Source organism: Somniosus microcephalus, unplaced genomic scaffold (assembly GCF_052327205.1).
Source record: "Somniosus microcephalus isolate GS21.2 unplaced genomic scaffold, FLI_Smic_1.0 unresolved_chr3, whole genome shotgun sequence".
Classification (NCBI taxonomy): domain Eukaryota; kingdom Metazoa; phylum Chordata; class Chondrichthyes; order Squaliformes; family Somniosidae; genus Somniosus; species Somniosus microcephalus.
This window is the reverse complement of record NW_028225181.1, coordinates 56,789,522-56,804,658: the sequence shown is the minus strand read 5'-3', so window position 1 is coordinate 56,804,658 and position 15,137 is coordinate 56,789,522. Positions and strand designations below refer to the sequence as shown.

At 47.4% G+C, this 15,137-nt stretch overlaps 6 non-coding genes across 6 annotated transcripts; all 6 read right to left on the bottom strand.

Moving 5' to 3' along the window:
- Positions 1-1,867: 1,867 nt before the first annotated feature.
- Positions 1,868-1,949, bottom strand: trnal-uag (transfer RNA leucine (anticodon UAG)). Its single transcript has one exon. It is a non-coding gene; the product is annotated as a tRNA-Leu (tRNA).
- Positions 1,950-4,277: 2,328 nt separating this feature from the next.
- trnal-uag (transfer RNA leucine (anticodon UAG)) lies at positions 4,278-4,359 on the bottom strand. The gene has a single exon. It is a non-coding gene; the product is annotated as a tRNA-Leu (tRNA).
- A 2,349-nt stretch (positions 4,360-6,708) lies between these two features.
- Positions 6,709-6,790, bottom strand: trnal-uag (transfer RNA leucine (anticodon UAG)). The gene has a single exon. It is a non-coding gene; the product is annotated as a tRNA-Leu (tRNA).
- A 2,348-nt stretch (positions 6,791-9,138) lies between these two features.
- On the bottom strand, positions 9,139-9,221 carry trnal-uag (transfer RNA leucine (anticodon UAG)). The gene has a single exon. It is a non-coding gene; the product is annotated as a tRNA-Leu (tRNA).
- A 2,337-nt stretch (positions 9,222-11,558) lies between these two features.
- trnal-uag (transfer RNA leucine (anticodon UAG)) lies at positions 11,559-11,640 on the bottom strand. Its single transcript has one exon. It is a non-coding gene; the product is annotated as a tRNA-Leu (tRNA).
- A 2,359-nt stretch (positions 11,641-13,999) lies between these two features.
- Positions 14,000-14,081, bottom strand: trnal-uag (transfer RNA leucine (anticodon UAG)). The gene has a single exon. It is a non-coding gene; the product is annotated as a tRNA-Leu (tRNA).
- Positions 14,082-15,137: the final 1,056 nt, after the last annotated feature.

Here is a 15,137-nt window from a genome sequence, read left to right as displayed (position 1 = left end):
ACTTTCGAATGGCCCTCAATCCGCCCAGAGACCCGGACCCCGCAGCACCCGAATTTGCAGGCTCACTTGGCTGCGCAATGTCGCAAGGACACTCAGTATTACACCACCGACAATGGGACGGACACAAGATGAGACACAAAAAACCGGCAAGGGTCTTTCTGGCCACACAAAGGGAGGGACAGAGAAAGACACTGTGGATACTAAAGAGAGAGAGAGACAGACAGGCAGACCGAATAACACGAGGCAGAGACAGAGACTGAGGGAAAACCGGGAATGCGAGAGAAACCGAGAGGGAGGTAGACTGCCAGGGAAACGGAGACTGAGATGAAGAGAGAGACTTGCATGAAGGTGCGTTCTGCTGTGTAAAGAAATTCCCTGTCGTGTAAAAATGCTCCCTGTTATATAAAATTGTTCCCTCTTGTGTCAAGATGGTCGCTGTTGTGTACAGATTCTCCCTGTTGTTTAGAGATTTTGTGTGCTTTGTAAAGATGTCCGCTATTGAGTAATGTGTTTCCTGTTGTGTAAAGGTTCTCCGTGTTGTGTAACGGTGTTCCGTTTTGTGTGAACGTATTTCCTTTTGTGTTAAGGCCAAGAGCACCATCTGGTGCTGGCGACGCGGCGCTGCAGGATGCGTTGAGAGAAAGGGGAAGGCCAAGGCTGCTGCAAGATTGCAGCATTTGCAGCTTATGTTGGTGCGAATAAAGTGTTTTGAAAGTTGAGTTGCAGTTTCTAGTGTTTGTTGCAAGAAGGAAGTTGCTGTAAGAAAAGCATAAAGTGTGATAAAAAAACCTGACGCGTTGAGCCTGAAATTTATCGTAACTATAAGAGGAGAGAACAATAGGAAAATTTGCCCTCCTAATCGCATCTTCCTCAGGCTGATGGTATGAAAAACACATCTGACTCTCATCCTGAAGTCAGAGTCCAGATCCCCTCCCCCACCCTTTTCTTTTGCAGAATGCATCTTCTCTTAACCATGTCTTAATATAACTTTCGCTGTCTGGATAGGTTAGATTGAAAAAAAGATACTCGTGTTCAATTAATCGGATTGCAGCACAGGAGCAAATGGGAGGTGCTGTTCAACCGGCAAGTTTGGAAGGGCGAACGGGGAAACGACGGAGAGATGGTGGGTGCGAGAGTGACAGCAATGGGGGAGCACGGTCGATAGATTGCAAGAAATGGGAGAAAGAAAAATGTAAAAGTGATGTATATCTGAATAAGTGAGAGGCAGCAGGTGTGGAGACGAGTGAGTGAACGGCCTGAATTCAGTTGGTTGGGTGACGGTGTTTGTAGTGTTCGGTGCGGGGCTCAGGCCAATTTTGGAGCAGAGAAAATTCTGCGAATCAGATCTGCCTGTCAATAGCAACTGAATGAAAAGCTGACACAAAACAGGCTGGGGTTGTTTTCCTTGGAGCAAAGAAGGCTGAGGGGGGACCTGATTGAGGTGTACAAAATGATGAGGGGCATAGATAGGGTAGATAAAGAGGAACTTTTCCCCTTAGTAGGGGGGTCAATAACAAGGGGGCATAGATTCAGGGTAAGGGGCAGGAGATTTAGAGGGGATTTGAGGAGGAACTTTTTCACCCAGAGGGTGGTTGGAATCTGGAACTCACTGCCTGAAAGTGTGGTAGAGGCAGGAACCCTCACAACATTCAAGAAGCATTTGGATGAGCACTTGAAATGCCATTGCATACAAGGCTATGGACCAAATGCTGGAAAATGGGATTAGACAGGACAGGGGTGGATGGGCGGCGCGGACACGATGGGCCGAAGGGCCTCTTTCTGTGCTGTAAAACTCTATGACTCCCGGCATCCCTGCACGGTTTACTGGTGTTGCTGAAGCGACGAAATTTAGGAATGTCGCAATATCTGGCAGTGGTGGGATTCGAACCCACGCCCCCGAAGAGACTGGAGCCTAAATCCAGCGCCTTAGACCGCTCGGCCACACTACCACATCACTCCGTTACTGAATCTGAAACTAGTACCTGGTGATTGAAATGTGGCTTGGTCTTGTAAATAGCAGGGGAAACAAAAGGAACTTAAATTCGTGGACTGCAAACTCACTTCTGAAGCAACCCACTAGATCAGAAGACACGGCAACACTAATAAATAGATGTTTGCTGGAACACACCCATTGTAAATTTCATTCATAATTTATCCCTGTTGTGTATTGCGAGCAGGAAGTTGGTGTAAGTAAAGTGTGATAAAAATAAGTGCGTTTGATTGTGGCTAGCAACAGAGGAATTTATTGCTGGTGTAAATAAAAATGCAACTAGCAGAGGATGGTTTCGATCCATCGACCTCTGGGTTATGGGCCCAGCACGCTTCCGCTGCGCCACTCTGCTCCTGTGGAATCTCGGCTGGCGCTCAGGTTCCGATGCTCCACAGTGCTGTGTGTTAGCGAGACAAATTTCAGCATCCAGGCTGTGTTGATAACTTTCGAATGGCCCTCAATCCGCCCAGAGACCCGGACCCCGCAGCACCCGAATTTGCAGGCTCACTTGGCTGCGCAATGTCGCAAGGACACTCAGTATTACACCACCGACAATGGGACGGACACAAGATGAGACACAAAAAACCGGCAAGGGTCTTTCTGGCCACACAAAGGGAGGGACAGAGAAAGACACTGTGGATACTAAAGAGAGAGAGAGACAGACAGGCAGACCGAATAACACGAGGCAGAGACAGAGACTGAGGGAAAACCGGGAATGCGAGAGAAACCGAGAGGGAGGTAGACTGCCAGGGAAACGGAGACTGAGATGAAGAGAGAGACTTGCATGAAGGTGCGTTCTGCTGTGTAAAGAAATTCCCTGTCGTGTAAAAATGCTCCCTGTTATATAAAATTGTTCCCTCTTGTGTCAAGATGGTCGCTGTTGTGTACAGATTCTCCCTGTTGTTTAGAGATTTTGTGTGCTTTGTAAAGATGTCCGCTATTGAGTAATGTGTTTCCTGTTGTGTAAAGGTTCTCCGTGTTGTGTAACGGTGTTCCGTTTTGTGTGAACGTATTTCCTTTTGTGTTAAGGCCAAGAGCACCATCTGGTGCTGGCGACGCGGCGCTGCAGGATGCGTTGAGAGAAAGGGGAAGGCCAAGGCTGCTGCAAGATTGCAGCATTTGCAGCTTATGTTGGTGCGAATAAAGTGTTTTGAAAGTTGAGTTGCAGTTTCTAGTGTTTGTTGCAAGAAGGAAGTTGCTGTAAGAAAAGCATAAAGTGTGATAAAAAAAACCTGACGCGTTGAGCCTGAAATTTATCGTAACTATAAGAGGAGAGAACAATAGGAAAATTTGCCCTCCTAATCGCATCTTCCTCAGGCTGATGGTATGAAAAACACATCTGACTCTCATCCTGAAGTCAGAGTCCAGATCCCCTCCCCCACCCTTTTCTTTTGCAGAATGCATCTTCTCTTAACCATGTCTTAATATAACTTTCGCTGTCTGGATAGGTAAGATTGAAAAAAAGATACTCGTGTTCAATTAATCGGATTGCAGCACAGGAGCAAAGGGGAGGTGCTGTTCAACCGGCAAGTTTGGAAGGGCGAACGGGGAAACGACGGAGAGATGGTGGGTGCGAGAGTGACAGCAATGGGGGAGCACGGTCGATAGATTGCAAGAAATGGGAGAAAGAAAAATGTAAAAGTGATGTATATCTGAATAAGTGAGAGGCAGCAGGTGTGGAGACGAGTGAGTGAACGGCCTGAATTCAGTTGGTTGGGTGACGGTGTTTGTAGTGTTCGGTGCGGGGCTCAGGCCAATTTTGGAGCAGAGAAAATTCTGCGAATCAGATCTGCCTGTCAATAGCAACTGAATGAAAAGGTGACACAAAACAGGCTGGGGTTGTTTTCCTTGGAGCAAAGAAGGCTGAGGGGGGACCTGATTGAGGTGTACAAAATGATGAGGGGCATAGATAGGGTAGATAAAGAGGAACTTTTCCCCTTAGTAGGGGGGTCAATAACAAGGGTAAGGGGCAGGAGATTTAGAGGGGATTTGAGGAGGAACTTTTTCACCCAGAGGGTGGTTGGAATCTGGAACTCACTGCCTGAAAGTGTGGTAGAGGCAGGAACCCTCACAACATTCAAGAAGCATTTGGATGAGCACTTGAAATGCCATTGCATACAAGGCTATGGACCAAATGCTGGAAAATGGGATTAGACAGGACAGGGGTGGATGGGCGGCGCGGACACGATGGGCCGAAGGGCCTCTTTCTGTGCTGTAAAACTCTATGACCCCCGGCACGGTTTACTGCTGTTGCTGAAGCGACGAAATTTAGGAATGTCGCAATATCTGGCAGTGGTGGGATTTGAACCCACGCCCCCGAAGAGACTGGAGCCTAAATCCAGCGCCTTAGACCGCTCGGCCACACTACCACATCACTCCGTTACTGAATCTGAAACTAGTACCTGGTGATTGAAATGTGGCTTGGTCTTGTAAATAGCAGGGGAAACAAAAGGAACTTAAATTCGTGGACGGCAAACTCACTTCTGAAGCAACCCACTAGATCAGAAGAACCTACGTGTTCACACGGCAACACTAATAAATAGATGTTTGCTGGAACACACCCATTGTAAATTTCATTCATAATTTATCCCTGTTGTGTATTGCGAGCAGGAAGTTGGTGTAAGTAAAGTGTGATAAAAATAAGTGCGTTTGATTGTGGCTAGCAACAGAGGAATTTATTGCTGGTGTAAATAAAAATGCAACTAGCAGAGGATGGTTTCGATCCATCGACCTCTGGGTTATGGGCCCAGCACGCTTCCGCTGCGCCACTCTGCTCCTGTGGAATCCCGACTGGCGCTCAGGTTCCGATGCTCCACAGTGCTGTGTGTTAGCGAGACAAATTTCAGCATCCAGGCTGTGTTGATAACTTTCGAATGGCCCTCAATCCGCCCAGAGGCCCGGACCCCGCAGCACCCGAATTTGCAGGCTCACTTGGCTGCGCAATGTCGCAAGGACACTCAGTATTACACCACCGACAATGGGACGGACACAAGATGAGACACAAAAAACCGGCAAGGGTCTTTCTGGCCACACAAAGGGAGGGACAGAGAAAGACACTGTGGATACTAAAGAGAGAGAGAGACAGACAGACAGACCGAATAACACGAGGCAGAGACAGAGACTGAGGGAAAACCGGGAATGCGAGAGAAACCGAGAGGGAGGTAGACTGCCAGGGAAACGGAGACTGAGATGAAGAGAGAGACTTGCATGAAGGTGCGTTCTGCTGTGTAAAGAAATTCCCTGTCGTGTAAAAATGCTCCCTGTTATATAAAATTTTTCCCTCTTGTGTCAAGATGGTCGCTGTTGTGTACAGATTCTCCCTGTTGTTTAGAGATTTTGTGTGCTTTGTAAAGATGTCCGCTATTGAGTAATGTGTTTCCTGTTGTGTAAAGGTTCTCCGTGTTGTGTAACGGTGTTCCGTTTTGTGTGAACGTATTTCCTTTTGTGTTAAGGCCAAGAGCACCATGTGGTGCTGGCGACGCGGCGCTGCAGGATGCGTTGAGAGAAAGGGGAAGGCCAAGGCTGCTGCAAGATTGCAGCATTTGCAGCTTATGTTGGTGCGAATAAAGTGTTTTGAAAGTTGAGTTGCAGTTTCTAGTGTTTGTTGCAAGAAGGAAGTTGCTGTAAGAAAAGCATAAAGTGTGATAAAAAAAACCTGACGCGTTGAGCCTGAAATTTATCGTAACTATAAGAGGAGAGAACAATAGGAAAATTTGCCCTCCTAATCGCATCTTCCTCAGGCTGATGGTATGAAAAACACATCTGACTCTCATCCTGAAGTCAGAGTCCAGATCCCCTCCCCCACCCTTTTCTTTTGCAGAATGCATCTTCTCTTAACCATGTCTTAATATAACTTTCGCTGTCTGGATAGGTAAGATTGAAAAAAAGATACTCGTGTTCAATTAATCGGATTGCAGCACAGGAGCAAATGGGAGGTGCTGTTAAACCGGCAAGTTTGGAAGGGCGAACGGGAAAACGACGGAGAGATGGTGGGTGCGAGAGTGACAGCAATGGGGGAGCACGGTCGATAGATTGCAAGAAATGGGAGAAAGAAAAATGTAAAAGTGATGTATATCTGAATAAGTGAGAGGCAGCAGGTGTGGAGACGAGTGAGTGAACGGCCTGAATTCAGTTGGTTGGGTGACGGTGTTTGTAGTGTTCGGTGCGGGGCTCAGGCCAATTTTGGAGCAGAGAAAATTCTGCGAATCAGATCTGCCTGTCAATAGCAACTGAATGAAAAGGTGACACAAAACAGGCTGGGGTTGTTTTCCTTGGAGCAAAGAAGGCTGAGGGGGGACCTGATTGAGGTGTACAAAATGATGAGGGGCATAGATAGGGTAGATAAAGAGGAACTTTTCCCCTTAGTAGGGGGGTCAATAACAAGGGTAAGGGGCAGGAGATTTAGAGGGGATTTGAGGAGGAACTTTTTCACCCAGAGGGTGGTTGGAATCTGGAACTCACTGCCTGAAAGTGTGGTAGAGGCAGGAACCCTCACAACATTCAAGAAGCATTTGGATGAGCACTTGAAATGCCATTGCATACAAGGCTATGGACCAAATGCTGGAAAATGGGATTTGACAGGACAGGGGTGGATGGGCGGCGCGGACACGATGGGCCGAAGGGCCTCTTTCTGTGCTGTAAAACTCTATGACTCCCGGCATCCCTGCACGGTTTACTGCTGTTGCTGAAGCGACGAAATTTAGGAATGTCACAATATCTGGCAGTGGTGGGATTCGAACCCACGCCCCCGAAGAGACTGGAGCCTAAATCCAGCGCCTTAGACCGCTCGGCCACACTACCACATCACTCCGTTACTGAATCTGAAACTAGTACCTGGTGATTGAAATGTGGCTTGGTCTTGTAAATACCAGGGGAAACAAAAGGAACTTAAATTCGTGGACGGCAAACTCACTTCTGAAGCAACCCACTAGATCAGAAGAACCTACGTGTTCACACGGCAACACTAATAAATAGATGTTTGCTGGAACACACCCATTGTAAATTTCATTCATAATTTATCCCTGTTGTGTATTGCGAGCAGGAAGTTGGTGTAAGTAAAGTGTGATAAAAATAAGTGCGTTTGATTGTGGCTAGCAACAGAGGAATTTATTGCTGGTGTAAATAAAAATGCAACTAGCAGAGGATGGTTTCGATCCATCGACCTCTGGGTTATGGGCCCAGCACGCTTCCGCTGCGCCACTCTGCTCCTGTGGAATCCCGACTGGTGCTCAGGTTCCGATGCTCCACAGTGCTGTGTGTTAGCGAGACAAATTTCAGCATCCAGGCTGTGTTGATAACTTTCGAATGGCCCTCAATCCGCCCAGAGGCCCGGACCCCGCAGCACCCGAATTTGCAGGCTCACTTGGCTGCGCAATGTCGCAAGGACACTCAGTATTACACCACCGACAATGGGACGGACACAAGATGAGACACAAAAAACCGGCAAGGGTCTTTCTGGCCACACAAAGGGAGGGACAGAGAAAGACACTGTGGATACTAAAGAGAGAGAGAGACAGACAGACAGACCGAATAACACGAGGCAGAGACAGAGACTGAGGGAAAACCGGGAATGCGAGAGAAACCGAGAGGGAGGTAGACTGCCAGGGAAACGGAGACTGAGATGAAGAGAGAGACTTGCATGAAGGTGCGTTCTGCTGTGTAAAGAAATTCCCTGTCGTGTAAAAATGCTCCCTGTTATATAAAATTGTTCCCTCTTGTGTCAAGATGGTCGCTGTTGTGTACAGATTCTCCCTGTTGTTTAGAGATTTTGTGTGCTTTGTAAAGATGTCCGCTATTGAGTAATGTGTTTCCTGTTGTGTAAAGGTTCTCCGTGTTGTGTAACGGTGGTCCGTTTTGTGTGAACGTATTTCCTTTTGTGTTAAGGCCAAGAGCACCATCTGGTGCTGGCGACGCGGCGCTGCAGGATGCGTTGAGAGAAAGGGGAAGGCCAAGGCTGCTGCAAGATTGCAGCATTTGCAGCTTATGTTGGTGCGAATAAAGTGTTTTGAAAGTTGAGTTGCAGTTTCTAGTGTTTGTTGCAAGAAGGAAGTTGCTGTAAGAAAAGCATAAAGTGTGATAAAAAAAACTGACGCGTTGAGCCTGATATTTATCGTAACTATAAGAGGAGAGAACAATAGGAAAATTTGCCCTACTAATCGCATCTTCCTCAGGCTGATGGTATGAAAAACACATCTGACTCTCATCCTGAAGTCAGAGTCCAGATCCCCTCCCCCACCCTTTTCTTTTGCAGAATGCATCTTCTCTTAACCATGTCTTAATATAACTTTCGCTGTCTGGATATGTTAGATTGAAAAAAAGATACTCGTGTTCAATTAATCGGATTGCAGCACAGGAGCAAATGGGAGGTGCTGTTCAACCGGCAAGTTTGGAAGGGCGAACGGGGAAACGACGGAGAGATGGTGGGTGCGAGAGTGACAGCAATGGGGGAGCACGGTCGATAGATTGCAAGAAATGGGAGAAAGAAAAATGTAAAAGTGATGTATATCTGAATAAGTGAGAGGCAGCAGGTGTGGAGACGAGTGAGTGAACGGCCTGAATTCAGTTGGTTGGGTGACGGTGTTTGTAGTGTTCGGTGCGGGGCTGAGGCCAATTTTGGAGCAGAGAAAATTCTGCGAATCAGATCTGCCTGTCAATAGCAACTGAATGAAAAGGTGACACAAAACAGGCTGGGGTTGTTTTCCTTGGAGCAAAGAAGGCTGAGGGGGGACCTGATTGAGGTGTACAAAATGATGAGGGGCATAGATAGGGTAGATAAAGAGGAACTTTTCCCCTTAGAAGGGGGGTCAATAACAAGGGTAAGGGGCAGGAGATTTAGAGGGGATTTGAGGAGGAACTTTTTCACCCAGAGGGTGGTTGGAATCTGGAACTCACTGCCTGAAAGTGTGGTAGAGGCAGGAACCCTCACAACATTCAAGAAGCATTTGGATGAGCACTTGAAATGCCATTGCATACAAGGCTATGGACCAAATGCTGGAAAATGGGATTAGACAGGACAGGGGTGGATGGGCGGCGCGGACACGATGGGCCGAAGGGCCTCTTTCTGTGCTGTAAAACTCTATGAAAACCGGCATCCCTGCACGGTTTACTGCTGTTGCTGAAGCGACGAAATTTAGGAATGTCGCAATATCTGGCAGTGGTGGGATTCGAACCCACACCCCCCGAAGAGACTGGAGCCTAAATCCAGCGCCTTAGACCGCTCGGCCACACTACCACATCACTCCGTTACTGAATCTGAAACTAGTACCTGGTGATTGAAATGTGGCTTGGTCTTGTAAATAGCAGGGGAAACAAAAGGAACTTAAATTCGTGGACGGCAAACTCACTTCTGAAGCAACCCACTAGATCAGAAGAACCTACGTGTTCACACGGCAACACTAATAAATAGATGTTTGCTGGAACACACCCATTGTAAATTTCATTCATAATTTATCCCTGTTGTGTATTGCGAGCAGGAAGTTGGTGTAAGTAAAGTGTGATAAAAATATGTGCGTTTGATTGTGGCTAGCAACAGAGGAATTTATTGCTGGTGTGAATAAAAATGCAACTAGCAGAGGATGGTTTCGATCCATCGACCTCTGGGTTATGGGCCCAGCACGCTTCCGCTGCGCCACTCTGCTCCTGTGGAATCTCGACTGGCGCTCAGGTTCCGATGCTCCACAGTGCTGTGTGTTAGCGAGACAAATTTCAGCATCCAGGCTGTGTTGATAACTTTCGAATGGCCCTCAATCCGCCCAGAGGCCCGGACCCCGCAGCACCCGAATTTGCAGGCTCACTTGGCTGCGCAATGTCGCAAGGACACTCAGTATTACACCACCGACAATGGGACGGACACAAGATGAGACACAAAAAACCGGCAAGGGTCTTTCTGGCCACACAAAGGGAGGGACAGAGAAAGACACTGTGGATACTAAAGAGAGAGAGAGACAGACAGAGGGAAAACCGGGAATGCGAGAGAAACCGAGAGGGAGGTAGACTGCCAGGGAAACGGAGACTGAGATGAAGAGAGAGACTTGCATGAAGGTGCGTTCTGCTGTGTAAAGAAATTCCCTGTCGTGTAAAAATGCTCCCTGTTATATAAAATTGTTCCCTCTTGTGTCAAGATGGTCGCTGTTGTGTACAGATTCTCCCTGTTGTTTAGAGATTTTGTGTGCTTTGTAAAGATGTCCGCTATTGAGTAATGTGTTTCCTGTTGTGTAAAGGTTCTCCGTGTTGTGTAGCGGTGTTCCGTTTTGTGTGAACGTATTTCCTTTTGTGTTAAGGCCAAGAGCACCATCTGGTGCTGGCGACGCGGCGCTGCAGGATGCGTTGAGAGAAAGGGGAAGGCCAAGGCTGCTGCAAGATTGCAGCATTTGCAGCTTATGTTGGTGCGAATAAAGTGTTTTGAAAGTTGAGTTGCAGTTTCTAGTGTTTGTTGCAAGAAGGAAGTTGCTGTAAGAAAAGCATAAAGTGTGATAAAAAAAACCTGACGCGTTGAGCCTGAAATTTATCGTAACTATAAGAGGAGAGAACAATAGGAAAATTTGCCCTCCTAATCGCATCTTCCTCAGGCTGATGGTATGAAAAACACATCTGACTCTCATCCTGAAGTCAGAGTCCAGATCCCCTCCCCCACCCTTTTCTTTTGCAGAATGCATCTTCTCTTAACCATGTCTTAATATAACTTTCGCTGTCTGGATAGGTTAGATTGAAAAAAAGATACTCGTGTTCAATTAATCGGATTGCAGCACAGGAGCAAATGGGAGGTGCTGTTCAACCGGCAAGTTTGGAAGGGCGAACGGGGAAACGACGGAGAGATGGTGGGTGCGAGAGTGACAGCAATGGGGGAGCACGGTCGATAGATTGCAAGAAATGGGAGAAAGAAAAATGTAAAAGTGATGTATATCTGAATAAGTGAGAGGCAGCAGGTGTGGAGACGAGTGAGTGAACGGCCTGAATTCAGTTGGTTGGGTGACGGTGTTTGTAGTGTTCGGTGCGGGGCTCAGGCCAATTTTGGAGCAGAGAAAATTCTGCGAATCAGATCTGCCTGTCAATAGCAACTGAATGAAAAGGTGACACAAAACAGGCTGGGGTTGTTTTCCTTGGAGCAAAGAAGGCTGAGGGGGGACCTGATTGAGGTGTACAAAATGATGAGGGGCATAGATAGGGTAGATAAAGAGGAACTTTTCCCCTTAGTAGGGGGGTCAATAACAAGGGGGCATAGATTCAGGGTAAGGGGCAGGAGATTTAGAGGGGATTTGAGGAGGAACTTTTTCACCCAGAGGGTGGTTGGAATCTGGAACTCACTGCCTGAAAGTGTGGTAGAGGCAGGAACCCTCACAACATTCAAGAAGCATTTGGATGAGCACTTGAAATGCCATTGCATACAAGGCTATGGACCAAATGCTGGAAAATGGGATTAGACAGGACAGGGGTGGATGGGCGGCGCGGACACGATGGGCCGAAGGGCCTCTTTCTGTGCTGTAAAACTCTATGACTCTATGACTCCCGGCATCCCTGCACGGTTTACTGCTGTTGCTGAAGCGACAAAATTTAGGAATGTCGCAATATCTGGCAGTGGTGGGATTCGAACCCACGCCCCCGAAGAGACTGGAGCCTAAATCCAGCGCCTTAGACCGCTCGGCCACACTACCACATCACTGCGTTACTGAATCTGAAACTAGTACCTGGTGATTGAAATGTGGCTTGGTCTTGTAAATAGCAGGGGAAACAAAAGGAACTTAAATTCGTGGACGGCAAACTCACTTCTGAAGCAACCCACTAGATCAGAAGAACCTACGTGTTCACACGGCAACACTAATAAATAGATGTTTGCTGGAACACACCCATTGTAAATTTCATTCATAATTTATCCCTGTTGTGTATTGCGAGCAGGAAGTTGGTGTAAGTAAAGTGTGATAAAAATAAGTGCGTTTCATTGTGGCTAGCAACAGAGGAATTTATTGCTGGTGTAAATAAAAATGCAACTAGCAGAGGATGGTTTCGATCCATCGACCTCTGGGTTATGGGCCCAGCACGCTTCCGCTGCGCCACTCTGCTCCTGTGGAATCTCGGCTGGCGCTCAGGTTCCGATGCTCCACAGTGCTGTGTGTTAGCGAGACAAATTTCAGCATCCAGGCTGTGTTGATAACTTTCGAATGGCCCTCAATCCGCCCAGAGGCCCGGACCCCGCAGCACCCGAATTTGCAGGCTCACTTGGCTGCGCAATGTCGCAAGGACACTCAGTATTACACCACCGACAATGGGACGGACACAAGATGAGACACAAAAAACCGGCAAGGGTCTTTCTGGCCACACAAAGGGAGGGACAGAGAACGACACTGTGGATACTAAAGAGAGAGAGAGAGAGACAGACAGACCGAATAACACGAGGCAGAGACAGAGACTGAGGGAAAACCGGGAATGCGAGAGAAACCGAGAGGGAGGTAGACTGCCAGGGAAACGGAGACTGAGATGAAGAGAGAGACTTGCATGAAGGTGCGTTCTGCTGTGTAAAGAAATTCCCTGTCGTGTAAAAATGCTCCCTGTTATATAAAATTGTTCCCTCTTGTGTAAAGATGGTCGCTGTTGTGTACAGATTATCCCTGTTGTTTAGAGATTTTGTGTCCTTTGTAAAGATGTCCGCTATTGAGTAATGTGTTTCCTGTTGTGTAAAGGTTCTCCGTGTTGTGTAACGGTGTTCCGTTTTGTGTGAACGTATTTCCTTTTGTGTTAAGGCCAAGAGCACCATCTGGTGCTGGCGACGCGGCGCTGCAGGATGCGTTGAGAGAAAGGGGAAGGCCAAGGCTGCTGCAAGATTGCAGCATTTGCAGCTTATGTTGGTGCGAATAAAGTGTTTTGAAAGTTGAGTTGCAGTTTCTAGTGTTTGTTGCAAGAAGGAAGTTGCTGTAAGAAAAGCATAAAGTGTGATAAAAAAAAACCTGACGCGTTGAGCCTGAAATTTATCGTAACTATAAGAGGAGAGAACAATAGGAAAATTTGCCCTCCTAATCGCATCTTCCTCAGGCTGATGGTATGAAAAACACATCTGACTCTCATCCTGAAGTCAGAGTCCAGATCCCCTCCCCCACCCTTTTCTTTTGCAGAATGCATCTTCTCTTAACCATGTCTTAATATAACTTTCGCTGTCTGGATAGGTTAGATTGAAAAAAAGAAACTCGTGTTCAATTAATCGGATTGCAGCACAGGAGCAAATGGGAGGTGCTGTTCAACCGGCAAGTTCGGAAGGGCGAACGGGGAAGCGACGGAGAAATGGTGGGTGCGAGAGTGACAGCAATGGGGGAGCACGGTCGATAGATTGCAAGAAATGGGAGAAAGAAAAATGTAAAAGTGATGTATATCTGAATAAGTGAGAGGCAGCAGGTGTGGAGACGAGTGAGTGAACGGCCTGAATTCAGTTGGTTGGGTGACGGTGTTTGTAGTGTTCGGTGCGGGGCTCAGGCCAATTTTGGAGCAGAGAAAATTCTGCGAATCAGATCTGCCTGTCAATAGCAACTGAATGAAAAGGTGACACAAAACAGGCTGGGGTTGTTTTCCTTGGAGCAAAGAAGGCTGAGGGGGGACCTGATTGAGGTGTACAAAATGATGAGGGGCATAGATAGGGTAGATAAAGAGGAACTTTTCCCCTTAGTAGGGGGGTCAAAGATTCAGGGTAAGGGGCAGGAGATTTAGAGGGGATTTGAGGAGGAACTTTTTCACCCAGAGGGTGGTTGGAATCTGGAACTCACTGCCTGAAAGTGTGGTAGAGGCAGGAACCCTCACAACATTCAAGAAGCATTTGGATGAGCACTTGAAATGCCATTGCATACAAGGCTATGGACCAAATGCTGGAAAATGGGATTAGACAGGACAGGGGTGGATGGGCGGCGCGGACACGATGGGCCGAAGGGCCTCTTTCTGTGCTGTAAAACTCTATGACTCTATGAAAACCGGCATCCCTGCACGGTTTACTGCTGTTGCTGAAGCGACGAAATTTAGGAATGTCGCAATATCTGGCAGTGGTGGGATTCGAACCCACGCCCCCGAAGAGACTGGAGCCTAAATCCAGCGCCTTAGACCGCTCGGCCACACTACCACATCACTCCGTTACTGAATCTGAAACTAGTACCTGGTGATTGAAATGTGGCTTGGTCTTGTAAATAGCAGGGGAAACAAAAGGAACTTAAATTCGTGGACGGCAAACTCACTTCTGAAGCAACCCACTAGATCAGAAGAACCTACGTGTTCACACGGCAACACTAATAAATAGATGTTTGCTGGAACACACCCATTGTAAATTTCATTCATAATTTATCCCTGTTGTGTATTGCGAGCAGGAAGTTGGTGTAAGTAAAGTGTGATAAAAATAAGTGCGTTTGATTCTGGCTAGCAACAGAGGAATTTATTGCTGGTGTAAATAAAAATGCAACTAGCAGAGGATGGTTTCGATCCATCGACCTCTGGGTTATGGGCCCAGCACGCTTCCGCTGCGCCACTCTGCTCCTGTGGAACCTCGGCTGGCGCTCAGGTTCCGATGCTCCACAGTGCTGTGTGTTAGCGAGACAAATTTCAGCATCCAGGCTGTGTTGATAACTTTCGAATGGCCCTCAATCCGCCCAGAGGCCCGGACCCGGCAGCACCCGAATTTGCAGGCTCACTTGGCTGCGCAATGTCGCAAGGACACTCAGTATTACACCACCGACAATGGGACGGACACAAGATGAGACACAAAAAACCGGCAAGGGTCTTTCTGGCCACACAAAGGGAGGGACAGAGAAAGACACTGTGGATACTAAAGAGAGAGAGAGACAGACAGACAGACCGAATAACACGAGGCAGAGACAGAGACTGAGGGAAAACCGGGAATGCGAGAGAAACCGAGAGGGAGGTAGACTGCCAGGGAAACGGAGACTGAGATGAAGAGAGAGACTTGCATGAAGGTGCGTTCTGCTGTGTAAAGAAATTCCCTGTCGTGTAAAAATGCTCCCTGTTATATAAAATTGTTCCCTCTTGTGTCAAGATGGTCGCTGTTGTGTACAGATTCTCCCTGTTGTTTAGAGATTTTGTGTGCTTTGTAAAGATGTCCGCTATTGAGTAATGTGTTTCCTGTAGTGTAAAGGTTCTCCGTGTTGTGTAACGGTGTTCCGTTTTG